General features: G+C 53.5%; 1 protein-coding gene across 2 annotated transcripts in view; it reads left to right on the forward strand.

The window, feature by feature from the left end:
* Positions 1–16041, forward strand: part of LSM4 (LSM4 homolog, U6 small nuclear RNA and mRNA degradation associated) — a 112218-nt gene that overhangs the window by 1923 nt on the left and 94254 nt on the right. The window lies entirely within an intron of this gene.

Below are 16041 nucleotides of genomic sequence, written 5' to 3' on the forward strand. Positions count from 1 at the left end.
TGTGAATGTGCGTGTGCCTCTGCGCGTGGGTGGATTGCTGGTTCTCTGGGACCTGTGTTTGGTTGTGCGCTCAGGTTTACTGTGTGTGTGTGTGTGTGTGTGTGTGTGTGTGTATCTGTCTGTCTGTCTGTCTTAATGGGACCGTCCCCGTTGCTGGACGACCCCCTGTTATGCCTCCCTTTTAGAGGCCGCCTCCCCAGCACGGGATCCACCTCATTCAGCCTTCTGGCGAGCGGGAAGTCGGGATCCGCTTGGGTTCCAGACGGGGGAAGAGGAAGGGAAGGGCCCGGCTGGCCCCAGCCCCGCCTCCATCCCGAGGGGCTCCGGCCTGGGTTGAGGGGGGAACCGCCAGCCCTTCCCACTTCCTGTCCAGCCGGTCGTCTCCACCCCCTGTCGCCTCCTCTCCGAGCTTCCTCTCACGCGGGCCTCCGGTACCCCGGGCGGGCGCGGAGGATAGGCCCACCCTGCGCACTGACTGGGGAGCAGACCGCACGCTTTCGTCGGGCCTACAGCTAGAGATTTTCGAGCGCCCCGGGGCCCCGGGGGCCGTGGGAGTCAAGGACACCCTCCTCGTAATACCGCGTCGTACCACCGCTCTCCAGCGCCTACTCCCAGCGAGGCACAGAGAGGCGTGGCTCACCCAAGTCACACAGCATTTAGGTGACAGCTGTGACTCCGGGCTCTGCAGACGCTCCTCCTACCACCCCAGGCGCCCCCAAATCCCCGTTTATCTCCCAATGCTCTGTGGCTCCCTAGGATTCCGCACGCTTTGGAATCCCTTGCCGTCTCCGAGCCTCGTTGAGCACCCGCTGTGTGCGGGGCTCTGGGAACCTAGCTGGGACACGTTGCTGCTGCCTGTGGAGCAGAGGGTCTAATGGGGAGAGTCAAAAACCGACGAGTGATTAGGGTAATTTCAGGGAGTGCTACGTGCCGGTCAAAGCCGGGGAGTCCCGGTGGACTGGACGGGGCGACGGCTGGGTCTGCGCGGCTCCGCGGGGAGGGCGGAGGTACAGGAAGGGAGCGGGGCGGAGGCGCCTGCGGCCCCTCCCGCAGCAAAGAGGGAGACGCGACGGGTGGGAGCGAAAGCGCAGTTCTCATGGCAACCGGGACGGATCTCCAAACAACCTCGGCGCCTGCGAAGAAGTCGGCCTAAAGGGAGCCCTGGGCCCGGGCTGCGTGCGGGAAGCGGAGCCGCGTGCACATCCCAAGCAGGGTGCACGCCACGCAAAAGCAGAATCTACAGCGAAGGACCCCCGCCAACCCTTGCGAGGGAAAGACGCGGGGAGGACTTTTTTTTTTTTTTTTAAATAAGGAAAGGGGTGCATCCTAAAGATCTGAAAGCGGAATGTCCAGACTGCAGTCAGAGCAAGTGCAAAGGCCCTGCTGCCGGGTAGATCGAGGTGGCATGGAAGAGACGGGGGTATTGCCCAAGGATAGAGGCCTAGGTAGACTGGGGTCCTGGGCAGTGCCTGGGAATTGGTCTAAGAGCTGGGGGGCGGGTAGCCAACCAGAAAGGCTCAGGGTCAAGGCTGGCTCCCAGACCTGCCACTCGTTCGAGGGCTCCTGTGCGCCCCGTGTTGCGGTGGGGGTCGCAACGCTGAGCAGGTCTCTGCCTGATGGGACCACCGACGCCCCCAAACCCCAGCTCCGCGGGGTCCGGGCAGTGCGTAGGCGAGCCCGAAGCGGGCTCTGATTGTAGGGAAGGAGGGGGGCTGCCCGGAGGAGGGGCCGTCCATCCCCTCCTCACTCTCTTCCAGCCTTAATATTCTTGAGACCTGCCATGCCCTTCACAGGCCAACCTCCCAGCCTCTGCACCGGCTGTTCCGCTGCCTGAAGCTCCCTTTCTCGGGCTCCTGACCTGACTTTTTCTGGCTCCTCCTTTGGCCTTTGGCCCCAGGAGTTCCTTTTCCTCCTCCCCCGCCCCCTCCTCTCCCCACTAGCCCACCTCCTCCCCCTGCCCCTCCCTCACCTTCCCTGGCGATCTCCCTCTGATCGCTGGTTCTGCACTAGCCTTGGTTGGACTGGTCACTGTCACGACAAAATGATGCATCAAGTAATCTCTTGGCTGCCTCTGCCTCCCACTGAACCTCCCCTCCCTGCGGACCCTGCGGTGGGGCCAACGAATGTTACATGAGTCGTGGGGAGGGATAGTGTGGGCTTCCTGAGGATGGCGTTTCCTCTCCACAGGAGGTGGAAGAGCCCCCCACATTCAAGTGGGGGGGGGGCTGTGGCGGGGCCAGGATCTGAGCTGGCAGGCCCTGCAGCCCCTCCCCAGCTGTGCATGGGAGGTGGCCCACAGCTGGGAGTAGGGTCTGAACCATGAGACTTTCCCTCTCAGAAGCTGTAATTATGGGTAATTTTCGAACTGCGACACAGAAATTAAGACCCAAACAACACGGGAGGGGAGAAGCCACACCAGCTGGTGAGCCCTGATGCGGGCTGGGGCGTTGGTCGGGGTTCCAGCCTAGACCTGGTGGGAGCAGTAGGGCCCCCAAGCTAGAGGTGCTGGGGGACAAACGGGCAAGGGCCGAGGTGAGGTAAGAAACTAAAGGAAACACAAAGTTTTTTTTACTCTAGAAGAGTAGGGCTTTCCAGTGACGTGGCAGCATTAGGCGCATGCGCCACCCCAGATGGTAACCAATAAGAAAAGGTTGTTTCCTTTAAGACCTGTAGTGAAAGTACAGTAGGCAAGGCCCTGCTGCACTCGGGCTCAGCCTTTGGGTACGCGAATCCGCTGTGCCGGTGCCGGCATCAGTAAACGCTGCTTCTCATGCCAAAGGTCTCGGTGTCCGACTCCTTGTTCGTAGTTCTCGCGGTTCCTGCAACGCTCGTCCGGGATTCAGAGATTGTGTATTCACCTCCTTTGTTGCCGGGGAAGGTGACCTCCCCTGGCGCCAGCGGACAAGTGTTTCTTGGGGACTCGCCCCTCCCGACGAATCGGGGATACAACCCGAATGCACCACAGAACCGGTGAGGTGCGAGAACCAGTGGGGAGCCTTCACCCATGTGTCCGGTAAGAACCTGGGTTTGAGGTAGACCTGTCTGAAGAGACAGAGGGGAGCCTGGTCACCTCCCAGGGTCACCCGAGTAACCCCCATCTGGGCGAGGGGCAGAACTGTGGTGAGACTCTGGCGAATGGCGACTGTGTGAGACGCGGCCTGGTCGCAAAGCGAATGTGGGTCCTGCTCCGCAGGTCTGCGGCAGTCCTCCTGTGGTTTAGGGCGGCTGTCTTTGGAGGGATCCTGACTGGGAGTTACACAGTCCCGCCAATGCCAAGAGGGGAGCAGCCCGAGACTGAGGAAGCCTGTAACAAGCCTTCCAAAGCACCCCCTCCACCGAACCCAACTCCTTCTTGTGTGTGTGTCTATGTAAAGGGAGGTATGGGTGGTCAGCAGGGTAAGCCTACCCCCTTAGAGTGTATGCTTAGAAATTTTAGGAAGGGAGAAGGGATTCAAGGATGATTATGGTGTCAAACTTAGTCCTGGGAAATCTGGACACTTTGTGAAATAGACTGGGCCTCCTTTGAGGTTGGATGGCCATCTGAGGGATCTCTAGATAGACAGTTAATTGGTAGGGTTTTCCAGGTGATCACTGGAAGTTCCAGACACCCAGACCAGTTCCCCTATATTGCCTGTTGGCGAGATGTAGTCCTGTCCCAACCATCCTGGCTGAAACCATGCTTAGAGGAAAATTGTAAGGTTATGATGGCCCAAGTGGCAGCTTCTTCCAAATGTTCCCCTGATCTGAAGAAGTCTGACCTCGCCAGTGAACAGGAGGAGACACCTCCACCATATGCTCCCTCATCCATTTACCCACTGTTACCAATTGCCCCGCCATTGGTTGAGTCCACGGGAGAGCCCCAGGCAGACTCAGGTGCCTAGGAAGCTGCTTGTGCACCATCCCTGCTGCCATTTACTCCAGAACCTCCGGTTTTGACTCCGCAGCCCCCTGTCAGAGGGGCCAATCTGCCTCGGTTAGGGACCCCTCCAGTAAGTAATCATGGCCAGGAGCCCTGCAGCTGCCCCCGTGTGAGATATGGGGCCCTTTCTTCTATGATCAAGACGGACGTGTTCAAGGGGGACAACGAGTCTTTGTCTACCAGCTATTCACTACCACAGACCTCTTAAACTGGAAAAACCACAGGCCATGATTGACTTGTAACAATCTATAATTCAAACTCATAAACCCACCTGGACAGATGTCAGCCAATTCCTAGTTATTTAATACGGAGGAGAGGTGCCGAATAACCCAGGTGGCCATCAAGGGGCTGGAAGACCATGGCCCGGATGGAAATCTGAATGCCCGTGCCTCTGCCCAGAACGATTTCCCAGAGGAAGACCCCATCTGGGACCCAAATAATGGCCAGGATTACCAGAGTTTAGAATGGTATAAGAGGTTCTTATAAACGGAATGAAAGACGGAGAGAAAAGGGCCATGAATATGGCCAAGACTCGTGAGATCCTCCAGGGCCTGAAGAGAGTCCCAGAGAGACATTAGGCATAAGCTACCAAAGCTTGAGGGCTTCGCTGGAATGAATGTTAGCCAGTTAATGGAAGTGGCCGCCAAGGTTTTTGTTAATTGAGATTAAGAAGCTCAGAGGGAGGCTGATAGGAAGATGAAGGAAAAGACAGATCTCATCACGTGGTCCTAACAATACATTCCAGATGCCCTCCGAGGTCTACCCCTCCTGGCAGATGGTGAGGGGGCTGAAATCAACCTGAATGACTGCAGCTTGGGAGAAACCAACATGCCGACTCCTCCAGGATGGACATTGGAAGAACGAATGTCCTCCAAGCAGAGGAAGACCCAGACCAGGGAAGGGGACAAGTAGTACAGGGGTGGTACCAGTCCTGGAAACCAGCCCGAGGGCCCAGGGCAGGACTTCGTTGGCCTTGCTGCAATGGAAAACTATGAAGATGAATCCTGTCCTCTCACGAGGACAGTGGCAACTCAAACCAAAAAGGAAACGGACTGTTTGTGCAGTCCCCAACCCCCAAACCTGATGCCAGGTTTGAGAATTCTTAGGTGCCACAGGATTCTGCTGGATCTGGATCCCCAGCTTCTCAGCCATGGCAAAACCCTTATATGAAGCCACCAAGGGGGGTGAATGGGAGCTGTTAATTTGGGAAAAAGAAGAAGAGAGGGCCTTCCAGACCATAAAACAGACTCTCACCGATGCCCTGGCTTTGGGACTCCCGGATCCCTCAAAACCATTTTCCTTGTATGTGCATGAATGGTCGGAATCAGCGGTTGGGGTACTCACCCAAATGTCGGGATCCTGGCAACATCTGGTAGCATATGTATCAAAACAGGCCCTGTGTCTCGGAGACGGCCTCCGGGCCTCCAGGTCCCAGCTGCCATGACTCTCCTGGCGACAGAAACGGACAAGCTGACTCAGGGGCAAGATCTAACCATCCCAGTGCCACATGTAGTACTGATCTTGATGGACCATAAGGCTCACAAATGCCCAAATAGTCAGATACCAGGGAATGCTGTGTGAAAACCCCCACATCCCCCTGGCCACCCTACTGCCAGTCAGCCCTGGGGCCCCAGACCACGACTGCTGTGAAAAAGTGGATGAGGTTTGCTCCAGTAGGCCAGACCTGTCAGATCAGCCTCTTCCTGACCCAAACGTAGAGAACTTCACTGACAGCCGCAGTTTCGTCCAGGATGGGAGGCGATGGTTGTCACCTTTGATTCCACCATCGAGGCCAAGCCTTTGCCAACTGGCACCTTCGCCCAAAAGGCAGAACTAATTGCCCACCTCCAGGCTCTCCAATTGGCGGCGGGAGTTCGAGTATCTACACTGACTCCAAGTACACCTTTAGTGCTGTCCATGTACACAGGGCCCTATACAGAGAGAAAGGGCTGATCAACTCAGGAGGAAAAAAAATTAAAATGGCAAGGAAATCCTCAAGCTGCTAGATGCCGTATGGGCTCCCGAAAAGGTGGCGGTCAGACATTGCCGGGAGCACCAGAAGTAGGCACTGTGATTGCCACAGGAAACTGGAGGGCCAACCCGGAGGCAAAGCACGCAGCCCGTGAGAGCGACATGTGACCGGCCATGCTAGCAAGTGTCTGTTCCCGACTCCACTGGCCAGCTGGGACTCACACCACTCCCAGCGTGCAAAGGCATGTTTTGAGACCGAGCCTGGAGAATACCTCTCTGGGGGATGGTGAATGTTGGCCAGCAGGAAAATAGTCATTCCCGAATCCCCAGCTCCAGCCTTTGTAAAACAGTTTCACCAAGAAACACACGTGGCATGGACGCCCTTAGAATCCTCCCTGAATGGGCACGTCTATGTACCAAGATTAGCCAGCATTGCTCAGGCTGTGTATAAGAGATGCAAGGCCTGCGCCCAGAACATCCCAAGATGAGGACAGAGAGTGAGATCCCCTGCAGGTTCAGAGCACAGGAGGCACTCCGTTTGCAAACCAAATAGTAGATTTTACTGAATTGCTTCATGTGGAAATGTTTCTGGGTAGAAGCATTCCTCACCTGCACTGAGACTGCTTGGGAGGTGGCCTGAATCCTCCTATGAGAAATTATTTCTCATTCTGGAATTCCAGTCACCACTGGGTCAGGTAATGGGCTGGCCTTTGTAGCTAAGATAGTGCAATTTGTGGCCTGGGAGCTAAAAATTACATGGAAATTGCACACAGCTTATTGACCCCAGAGTTCAGGAAAAGTTGAAAGAATGAACAGGAGCCTAAAAAAGCAATTTAGCAGATTGAGCCAGGAAACCCACCTCCCCTGGGGTCAAGTATTGCCAATAGCCCTTTTGAGAATAAGATCCAGCCCCTATAGGCAGACAGGGCTGTCCCCTCTAGAGATCCTCTGTGGCCGTCCCCCTGCTCTTTAATAGGCATTAAAGGACATCTCAGGGAACTAGGTAACCTCACTTTAAAGCAACAAATGGAGGCACTGGGCACCACCCTATCTTCCCTAAACCAGTGAGTCAGGGAAAGGTTGCCCGTCAGCCTCACTACAGAGGATCATCCTTTCAAGCCAGGGGATTCAGTATGGGTTAGGGAATGGAATTTACAACCCTTAAGGCCCCTCTAGAGGAGGACTATTACTGTCATTTTAATCACTCCTACCACAGTCAAGGTGGCAGCAGTTACCCCCTGGACACCTCACAGCAGATTGAAGCCCGCCAGCAGCCAGTGGGAGTGCGTTCCTGACGCTTTGTCCCCCTGCAAAGTAACTGTCCAGAGACAGGCCCCCCCCAAACCAAAGGAGCCGGAGGACTACAGCCCTGCCTTGGTCACTCCGGAAGCTGACCAATCTACACACAATCTACACAACCAAGCAGAAGCTTGAGGAACTGGCAGCTTGAAAATGCATAGCCTGTTACCGTTATTCATAACTGGGGGGATATTACTCCAGAATTCCAGAGGCGCCCCTACAAACAGCTCTTGTGATAAATGTATACAGACTAGTAGGACAGGGCAGGGTGTCACGAAGACCTTGCCAAACCACACCTCCTTCTCCTGCTCTGCAGGAACTATCACAGGGCGGTGCAGTCACAAGGGGACCACATACTCCATCTGCCAACAGGGAAGTCAGTACACCAGGTGGGCCTCTCCTTAATCGGACCCAAGTATTAATCAGTGGAGCAATCTCCTTTTTTTCGATGCATGTGCCACTGTGAACAAAAACTCGTGGATAAGTCACACGTGTGGGGGATTAAATTGGGAGCGGATTTACACGCTCGAGGAAATGTATATGTGCTGGGAAGGTGAGCCATAGAATTGAGATTGTGGAGCCCCTGACTGGTATCACTGCCCCCGTTGGAGTTGTTTCTCATGGGCCACCTGGTGAAGATCAGGGAAAACAGCACCCCTAAAGAAGGGGTGGCCTGCTCAGACTGTACCCCAGAAACCTGTAACCTTGTAAATTTCATTATCTTTTCACCCCAGGACCCTACATGGACCCAAGGGGGAGGTTATAGGGCTTCTAATCTATGGAAGGGGCACTGACCCTAGAACCTTACTTCATATCAAACGGATAAATATAACACACAAGTGAAATTCCTATGAAGTCTTCCACTCCTTTCATGAAGAAATAAGAAGTGAGGTACCACTCTCCCCCATCGCAAGGAACTTGTTCCTCTCCCCAGCTGAGACAGTCGCGCAGCCCCTTAATGTAACCTCCTGCTGTGTCTGCGGAGGAACTCACGTGGGGGATCGGTGGCCCTGGGAAGCAAAATGACAGTTCCACTCCCTGGTCAGCTAAGGGGTCTTGGGCCAATCAGAAGACACTGCCTGGCTTGATGGGCAGGACCCTGCAACATGTCAGTGGGAAATTTAACTTGTCTGGGTCAAAAATATTACAATGCCTCATCCCAGGCAACCCTGCGGTGGGGCTCAACTCAAAATTATTCAGAACCCGACCCCCCATCCGCTAGCAAACTTCATCCACCTCAGTTCCACCCAGTACAACGTCACATTAGAGGTTAAATGGAGGGCCCCAGAAAAACTGCCTATGTTGAGCTTCCCCCTTTCTGGTCAAGGTCATGTGTCTTAGGAACTATACGACCCTCCTTCTTCCTATTATCTTTGGCCCAAGGTGAACATGGAGGAGTTCAGGCATCTGAGGATCAAGGACACAGAAAAAAGAAGTACCCTACAAACTGAAAATTGGAAGGATGATGAGTGGCCCCCGGAACACATTATACACTACCACAGGCCGGCCACCCGGGCCGAGGACGGGTACTATGGTTAGAGGGCTCCTAACTACGTGCTAAACTGCATAATTAGGTTGCAAGCTGTGGTTGAAATCATAACAAATGAGACTGCAAAGGCACTCAGTATCTCAGCTAAACAACATACAAAGGCTCGCAATGCAATTTATCAAAACCACTTGGCTTTAGATTATATGCTTGCTTCTGAAGGGGAAGTCTGTATGAAGTTTAATCTTGGCAACTACTGTCTACAAATTGGTGTTGAAGGAAAGGTTATAGAGGTAATTGCTGACAGAATGAGGAAAGTTGCCCACATCCCAGTCCAAACCTGGAAAGGCTGGAGTCCCAGTGAACTGTTTTGAGGCTGGTTCTCTACCGTCAGAGGATTCAAGACCCTGATAGGCATAATGCTTTTAATACTAGAAACATGCCTGATCCTTCCTTGTCTTGCCCTCTTAGTGGTGAGATCTGCCACCACACTCATTGAAACGTTAATTGAAAGAAAAACAGCAGCCTGTGTAATGTTATTGTGGAAATATAAATCCCTAAATGAAGACGGGCAATTTGAAAACTCAGAGGATGTCTCTGAAGAGGTATGAGTGTCAAAGGGGGGGTGAGATAGGAAACTCAAGGAAGTACAAAGGTTTTTTTTTTACCCAAGAAGAGGAGGGCTTTCTAGTGATTTGGCAGTATTAGGCACATGCGCCACCCCATCTCGCCCTGTCACCAGGTGGTAACCAATAAGAAAAGGTTGTTTCCTTTTAAATCTGTAGTAAAAGTATAAAAGGCAAGACCCTGCTGCGCTCAGGGCTCAGCCCTTGGATACGAATCCGCTGAGCCGGCGCCGGCATCAGTAAACGCTGCTTCTCGCCAAACATTCGGTGTCCCTACTCCTTGCCTGTGGTTCCTGCAGTGCCCGCCACAGAGGGCGTTCTGGACAGGTCGGGTCCTTGTGGAGGTGGCTGCCCTTTGAAGTCCCAGGTTTCTGAAATGGGGCTTATACCCAAGACCCATCACCTGGTGGAGGATCTGTTCCTGGGTTTGAACTCTGTACCTGATCCCACTGTGTGGCCTTGAGCTGAACCTCAGGGGTTAGACTGAACCCTGGCCCCCGAACTCAAAGAGCTGCAGGCCAGAGAAGGGACGCAGGAGAACGGGACAGAGGGGCCTCAGGCAAATCTGCAGCTCCCCCACCCCTCCCATGTCCAGCTACAAAACCCGAGCCGGTGCACTGCACTGTTTCCAGCACCTTCTGTAGCTCCACAGCCCACACATCAAGTCCCCACCCCTCTGCCCTGCACTTGAACTCCAGAGACAGATCATTGAGAATCGGTGTGCCCAGCTCCAATCCTCCTACAAAGTGCTCCCCACAGCCCTCATGAGAGGGGCAGCATTTCCCCTCCCTAGGTTACAGAATGGGCAAACTGAGGCCCAGAGAGGCACTGAGAGAGTGACATGGGCAACCCAGAGGCTGCGCCACCCACAGGATTACCCCAGAGCCCTGCTGGGGTCTGGGATACTCACTCTGGGAAATTGGAAGCATTTTGTGGAAACCTTAGGCCCGGAGGGAGGAGTAGAGAAGGAAGGAATGGGCGCGGGGGGTCCTATAGCAGCTGCAGAGAAAGTTCTGTGGATAAAACAGTCTCAGAGCAGGGAGGCAACTTGTCCAGGACACAGGCCAGAGAGTGGAGGCACCAGGTCCCACTTGGGGTGCGCAGGCACCCTCTCTCCAGAGCTCTGGCCTCCCTATTGGGACAGAAGTAAGTTTCCAAGGCACCCTAAGGACCTACTCTCCCTCTGGGCAGTACAGGGGGAGGGGTCTTTTTTCCCCCTTTTGGGAGAAACGCTAGAGAAGACACTTGCTAAGCACCAGAAACCGGGCACTTGTTGTTCATGATCCTGGGTGCATACACCCAGCTCGTCCCCACCCCAAGGCCTTTGCACAGGCTGATCTCTCTACTCAGGGCGCCCTTCCCCATGACCAGCTCTCCCAGTCCTTCAGGCCTCAGCTCCAGCCACGACTTCTTAGGCCCTCCAACCTTCTGAATCACATTGTTCTGTTGGATTTTCTTGAAAATCACGTTTCTACATGTTGATCGCCCATGTTTCCAGTAAGGCATGAATTCCATGGGGCAGGAAATCTGAATGTTTTGTTCAGTGCTGTATCCGTTGCGCTTAGAGTAAGGCTTGTCACACAGTAGGCACTCAATAATTACCTATTGCTGAATAAATGAATTAAAAATTACCCGTGTCCCCTCCTGTGTTGGGGTCTGAAGCCTCCAGTGCTCTCTGGGGTCTCAGCCTGAAGACAACACAGACCGTCTGGATACACAGACACCCCCACCCCAAATCCCGTGTGGTCGGGGTGGAGCCTGGGTATCAAAAGCGGTAGGGGCCGGTTTTCTGCTTCTACCGAGACCATCAGGGCTGCAATCCCAAGTATGGCCGCACGGGGGCAGCAGAGACTCGCAGCACCAACTCCCAAGGGTCCTAGCAGCCGTTCCCCCACCCCCACCCGGCCCACGCCCATTTGGAGCAGCTTTTACAACCCCAAGTTTCAGGCTAGGAACCTCGTAGACTTCTCTTGACCTTGTCTGTTCCCGCAATAGGTTTCCAAATCTATATTTACATATTTCTGAATCGAATTATTTCATGGTTAAAAAGGAGGAAAATACAGGAAAAAAGGCCAGTTCGCCCACCCCATCCCCCAAAAGACTGTTCCCATTTTGAACTCTTACCTGCACACCTTTCCCCGCGTTTTTTGTCTGCGTTTCTTTTCCCTCCAGAAGCCTTGTTGGACACCCTTTTCAAAACTATGAGCCACCCCATCTTGCTGTCTAAATCCCCTGTACTCGGTTTAACTTTTTCTCCATGGTGCTATTTCCTAACTTCCTTTAAAGTTGCTAATTTACAGTTCATCGCATCTTCCCTGCTGAAACATCATCAGCTCCCCAAGCGCGGGAGTTTTGCTGCATCCAGTTGGCGCCCAGTAAATATTTGTGGAATGAATGAAATCTTTACCAAAAATAAAAAGTAAAATCTGGCAAGTAAAGCTAAATACCCCCTAAGCCCCCATCCCCAGGCAATCACTACCAAGAAGTCAAGTCCAGATCCCACATGGAGATTCATCGTGTGCCGTGGGATGGTTCTGCAGGCCGTCCAAGTTCGATGCAGGCAAATTCGTCTTGTTTTCTCAACCCAGAGAAGCTTCATGGTCGATCATATGGATTCAGGGCTGACCCTCGGTTGCTGTAGAGGTTTGGACAAGCTGTGGCTCCAACACGTCATGCGCTGGTTTCCCCGTCTGTAAATTGGGAGTGGGGGTGGGGCAAATGATAGTTCCTATCTCAAGGGGGTATCGTGAAGATTACATGGTTTAAGGCTAATTACACAGTCAGTACCTGGCTGCTATTTAATTACTTAAAATGTTTTTGAAATCTAACTACTGTGTAGTATTCATTTATATCACTCCGTCTATCTCCAGCAGGCCCTAGGACTGGAACTCAAGAGCTTAGTTGTTCGGGATATTATCCTGGGAAGGCCAGGTCGGGGTGAGGAGAGAGGAACCCTGTAGGGGGCGCCAACGAGCAGGCTCCACGAGGCTGGTTCCCCCAGGTTTTCTCAGGGAGCCAGAGCTCCAGCCTCCGGTGTCCTGCCCGAGGGAGGAGGGAGCTGGGGCGTTTATAATGAACTCTCCTTCCGTCTGTGGTCAGGGCTGCTCCCAGGGGAGCCCTGTGGGCCAGCACCGAGGCCTCCCGTGGCCAGAGCTTCCTCAGCCAAGAAACGCGAGTCTGCCAGGTGGAACGAGCTGGCTCACTGCAGCTGCTTCGTGGCCACATGTTGCCACCCCTCTGCCCCAAAGATATTTAGTGGCTTCTCAGATTTTACTATAACCCACGCGGCCCCGTGACCTCAAATAGTTTTTCCACATCATTGAAAAGCAAGCTTTACTTTCTGAATTTGACTTTTGTGCACGGAAGAACCATCATTTACCCATATGCCCCCTTGCCCCATGGGACCCTCAGCCAGTGTATTGGTTACATGTGTCCCCAGGGCCAGGCGCATGCTCACGTTCAAGTCTGCCTCCCAGCTTTTCAAAGCCACCCTACTCGGTGGTTTTTACTTTTCTAGTTTTACCAAAGAGGAAGCAGAAGAACAGAGAGTTTAAGGTACAAGCGGCAGGTCACACAGCGGTGAAGAGTCTGAGCGGGCCGCCCTCATCAGTCGCTGAGTTCATGCATGGAGGTCGTGGCTGCTCACTTCTGCCCACTTTCCAGGTTTGCCCCTAAGGCGGCTTTCCTGCCCCAGCCCAGCCCTTGACCGTCACACCTACCTTTGGTCCTCTCAAAAACCTCAAGATGCCCGGGGCCTCTGCTGCTGGGTCCCCCTCCCCAAAGTTAGACTGGACTCTAAGAGCAGCCTGACCTGGGATGGGGTGTCAGTTGTTCAAACGCTGTCATCGGGAGAATGGCAACGGCAGGGAGGGGTTGGGGCCGGAGAATTTGGGGCCTGTCCGCAGGGAGGCTCTGGGGTTGGAGAGAGGGGCAGGTGCCATGTAAGTGTGAGAGCCCAGGGGCAAGACAGGAGGCAGGTAAGGGGAAGGGCAAACCCTTGGTCCCACTCCAGCTCCACACTCTAGGGAGTCCTGGGGGCAGGGCCCAGGTTGAGGCCTCACCCAGCACAGGGTAGGTACAGGGGGTCAGAGGGTATTGGGCAAATATGACTGAATTGATGCCATAAATTGGTGGCTCTGGGGCAGAGTTATACCTGGGAACTCCCTGTATCTTTCTCTGCCTTTGTTTTTGGGGGTATCTCTTATTTTTCTGGGTATTTCTGGGGTCTCTGAGGGTCTCTGGGTATCTTGGGGTTTAGGGGGAATTCTGAGTTTTTCTGGATATCTCTGGAGGTCTCCAGGTGTTTCTGTGGATCTCTGGAGGTCTCTGTGCTGACAGGCTGGCCCTCCCTGGCACTCAGACCTGTCCCAGGCCCAGGCTCAGTATATGTCAGGCAGGCAGGAAAGGAATATAGGCATGTGGCCTCCAGAAGCTCCTGGCCCCCTCAGCCAGAGTGGGGGCCAGCGCAGCCCAGAGCTGTCGCCCTTCCTGCAGCCTGACTGTGGCCTGTTGGGGCTACTGCAGGAAGGCCCACACCCCATGTCCCCCAGACCCCAGGCCCATCAGACTCCTGACATGCTCCAGACCCCAGGAACTCCCCACATGCCGGGAATTTCCAGACTTCCAAACCCCAACACCAAGGGCTCCCAAACTTCAGACCTCCTAAGTGTTTCACACCCCAGGCCCCTTCTATCTCCCAGACCACCTCCAAAACCCATTGTCCCAGGCCGTAATCCTGCTGGTCACCACCACCCCCCACCCCCAAAACACAACTGTGTGTCTGGTGCTTCCTCATTTCCTCATTTCCTCCTAGTCTTAAGAGATCTCGGTGCTGGACACTGCCGACTCCTCCCAGGGCGTGGGGCTTGGGGGATATGCACTCGGCCTGGCCTACAGCTCGCTGGCGCCTCTCTGTCCCTGTCATCCTAAAGGCCTGGATGTCTTGTGTGTGCTTAGTGGCTGATTTGACTGTTTTAACTGAACGTGCTGTGATTTGCATTCACACAATATGATAGGATCTTAAAAGAAAACATAAATCCATACATGGTGAATTCTCCTTCCCAACTGCCTGTCACTAAGAGGTAACCATGGGTACTTGGGGGTTTTTTTGTTTCATCCAAAGTTTCTTTAGGCAAATGAAATCTAGAAGCCTTTTTCTTTTTTTGCCTTTGTGTTTTGCTTTTTTCATCTAACATTTTCTCTTGGAGACACCTACTCTCACCCATGCCTGCTTCCACCACAGGGCCTTTGCACATGCTGTTCCACCCCATGTTGCACATGCCCTTCCCCCACCTTTTTCAATAAGGGCTCCCTTGATAATCCTATTAAAAAGTTGTCACCTTCCCTGCTTGCTTCCCACCTTTATCTTCCCTCTGCATTGCATCTGCGTCCTGGTCAGGATTGCCTGAGAGATCCTACATGTTTCCTGTCTCCCCAACTCCTACAAGAACTCCATGGGACCAAAGACTTTGTCTGCTTTGTTCATGGCTTTACCTGCAGCAGCTAGACCAGTGCCTGGCATACAGCAGGAGCTGAATAAAGTAGGCAATTTAGTGATTTTTAGTACATTCACAGTATTGTGCAACAATCACCTCTATCTAGTTTCAGAATATTCCTGTCACATCCAGTGGAAATCCTGTCCCCATGAGCAGTCACTCCCCCTCTCCCTCCCCCATCCCCTGACAACCACTGATCTGCTCTCTGTCTCTGTGGATGTGCCTGTTCTGGACGTTTCATATAATACATCATGGAATCATACAGTATGTGGCCTTTTGTGCCTGGCTTCTTCAACTTGGTGTGATGTTTTCAAGGGTCATCCAAAATGTAGCATGTGCCAGGGCTTCGTTCCTTCTTTATGGAATAATGTTCCACTGTATGGATGGACCCCATTTTGTTTATCCACTTATCAGCTCACACCCTTGTCATTTTGTAAACATGCAAATATTCAGGGGAGTCCCCGGAGTGGGATGGTGGGTCAGCAAGCACAAGCACTCATCATTCTGGTGGCCTGTGCCAGGGCACCTTCCATCAGGTGCCCTGATGCAATGCACGGGATTGCCTGTTTCCCCACAGCCTGGCCAGCACAGAGAATTGTGACACTTTTGAGTTTTTGCCAACCTGATAGGTGAAATCAAACAGCATCTCAGAGTCGTTGCGATTTGCATTTTTCCTATCTTTGTGCGTGTCTTTGGATATGTTGGAGATCAATCAGCAGCCCTCTTTGCAAAGTCTTAGCTCAAAACTTTGGTCATTCCTCTGAGTTGGGAGATGGAAAGGGGAAGAGTCTCAAGAAAGGTGAAAGCATAGGGGAGTGGACTCCAGCCTTCCAGAGTCAAGGACAAGGCTCAGCATTTATCCCATTTTGCAGATGTGGAAACCGAGGCACAGAGTGGTTAAGGTGGTAGTGACCCTCTCCCAGCCTGCCCCTGCTCACTTCCTCCTCAATCTGACTTTGGTCCCTACCCTGGGGTCTGACTCCAGCCCCCCTCTCTCTCTGGGACTCTGGCCCCCTCCCCAGGTTCTCCACCTCCAGAAACCAGGCTCTCACCAGCAGTCTTTTATTATAGTGCCCCTCCACTGCTCACATACCGGCCTGGGCTCCCAACAGCCCTGGGAATCAAGCCCCACTTCTCAGCCTGGCTTCCAAGGTCTGTCCTGCCCAACTGCCCACAATGCCAGTTCCTCCTCTAATCATGTCTTTTCTAACCGCTGCACTTCTGAGTTTGTGTTCTCAAGGGCCA

The sequence above is a fragment of the Manis pentadactyla genome, chromosome 12, assembly GCF_030020395.1.
Source record: "Manis pentadactyla isolate mManPen7 chromosome 12, mManPen7.hap1, whole genome shotgun sequence".
Lineage (NCBI taxonomy): Eukaryota > Metazoa > Chordata > Mammalia > Pholidota > Manidae > Manis > Manis pentadactyla.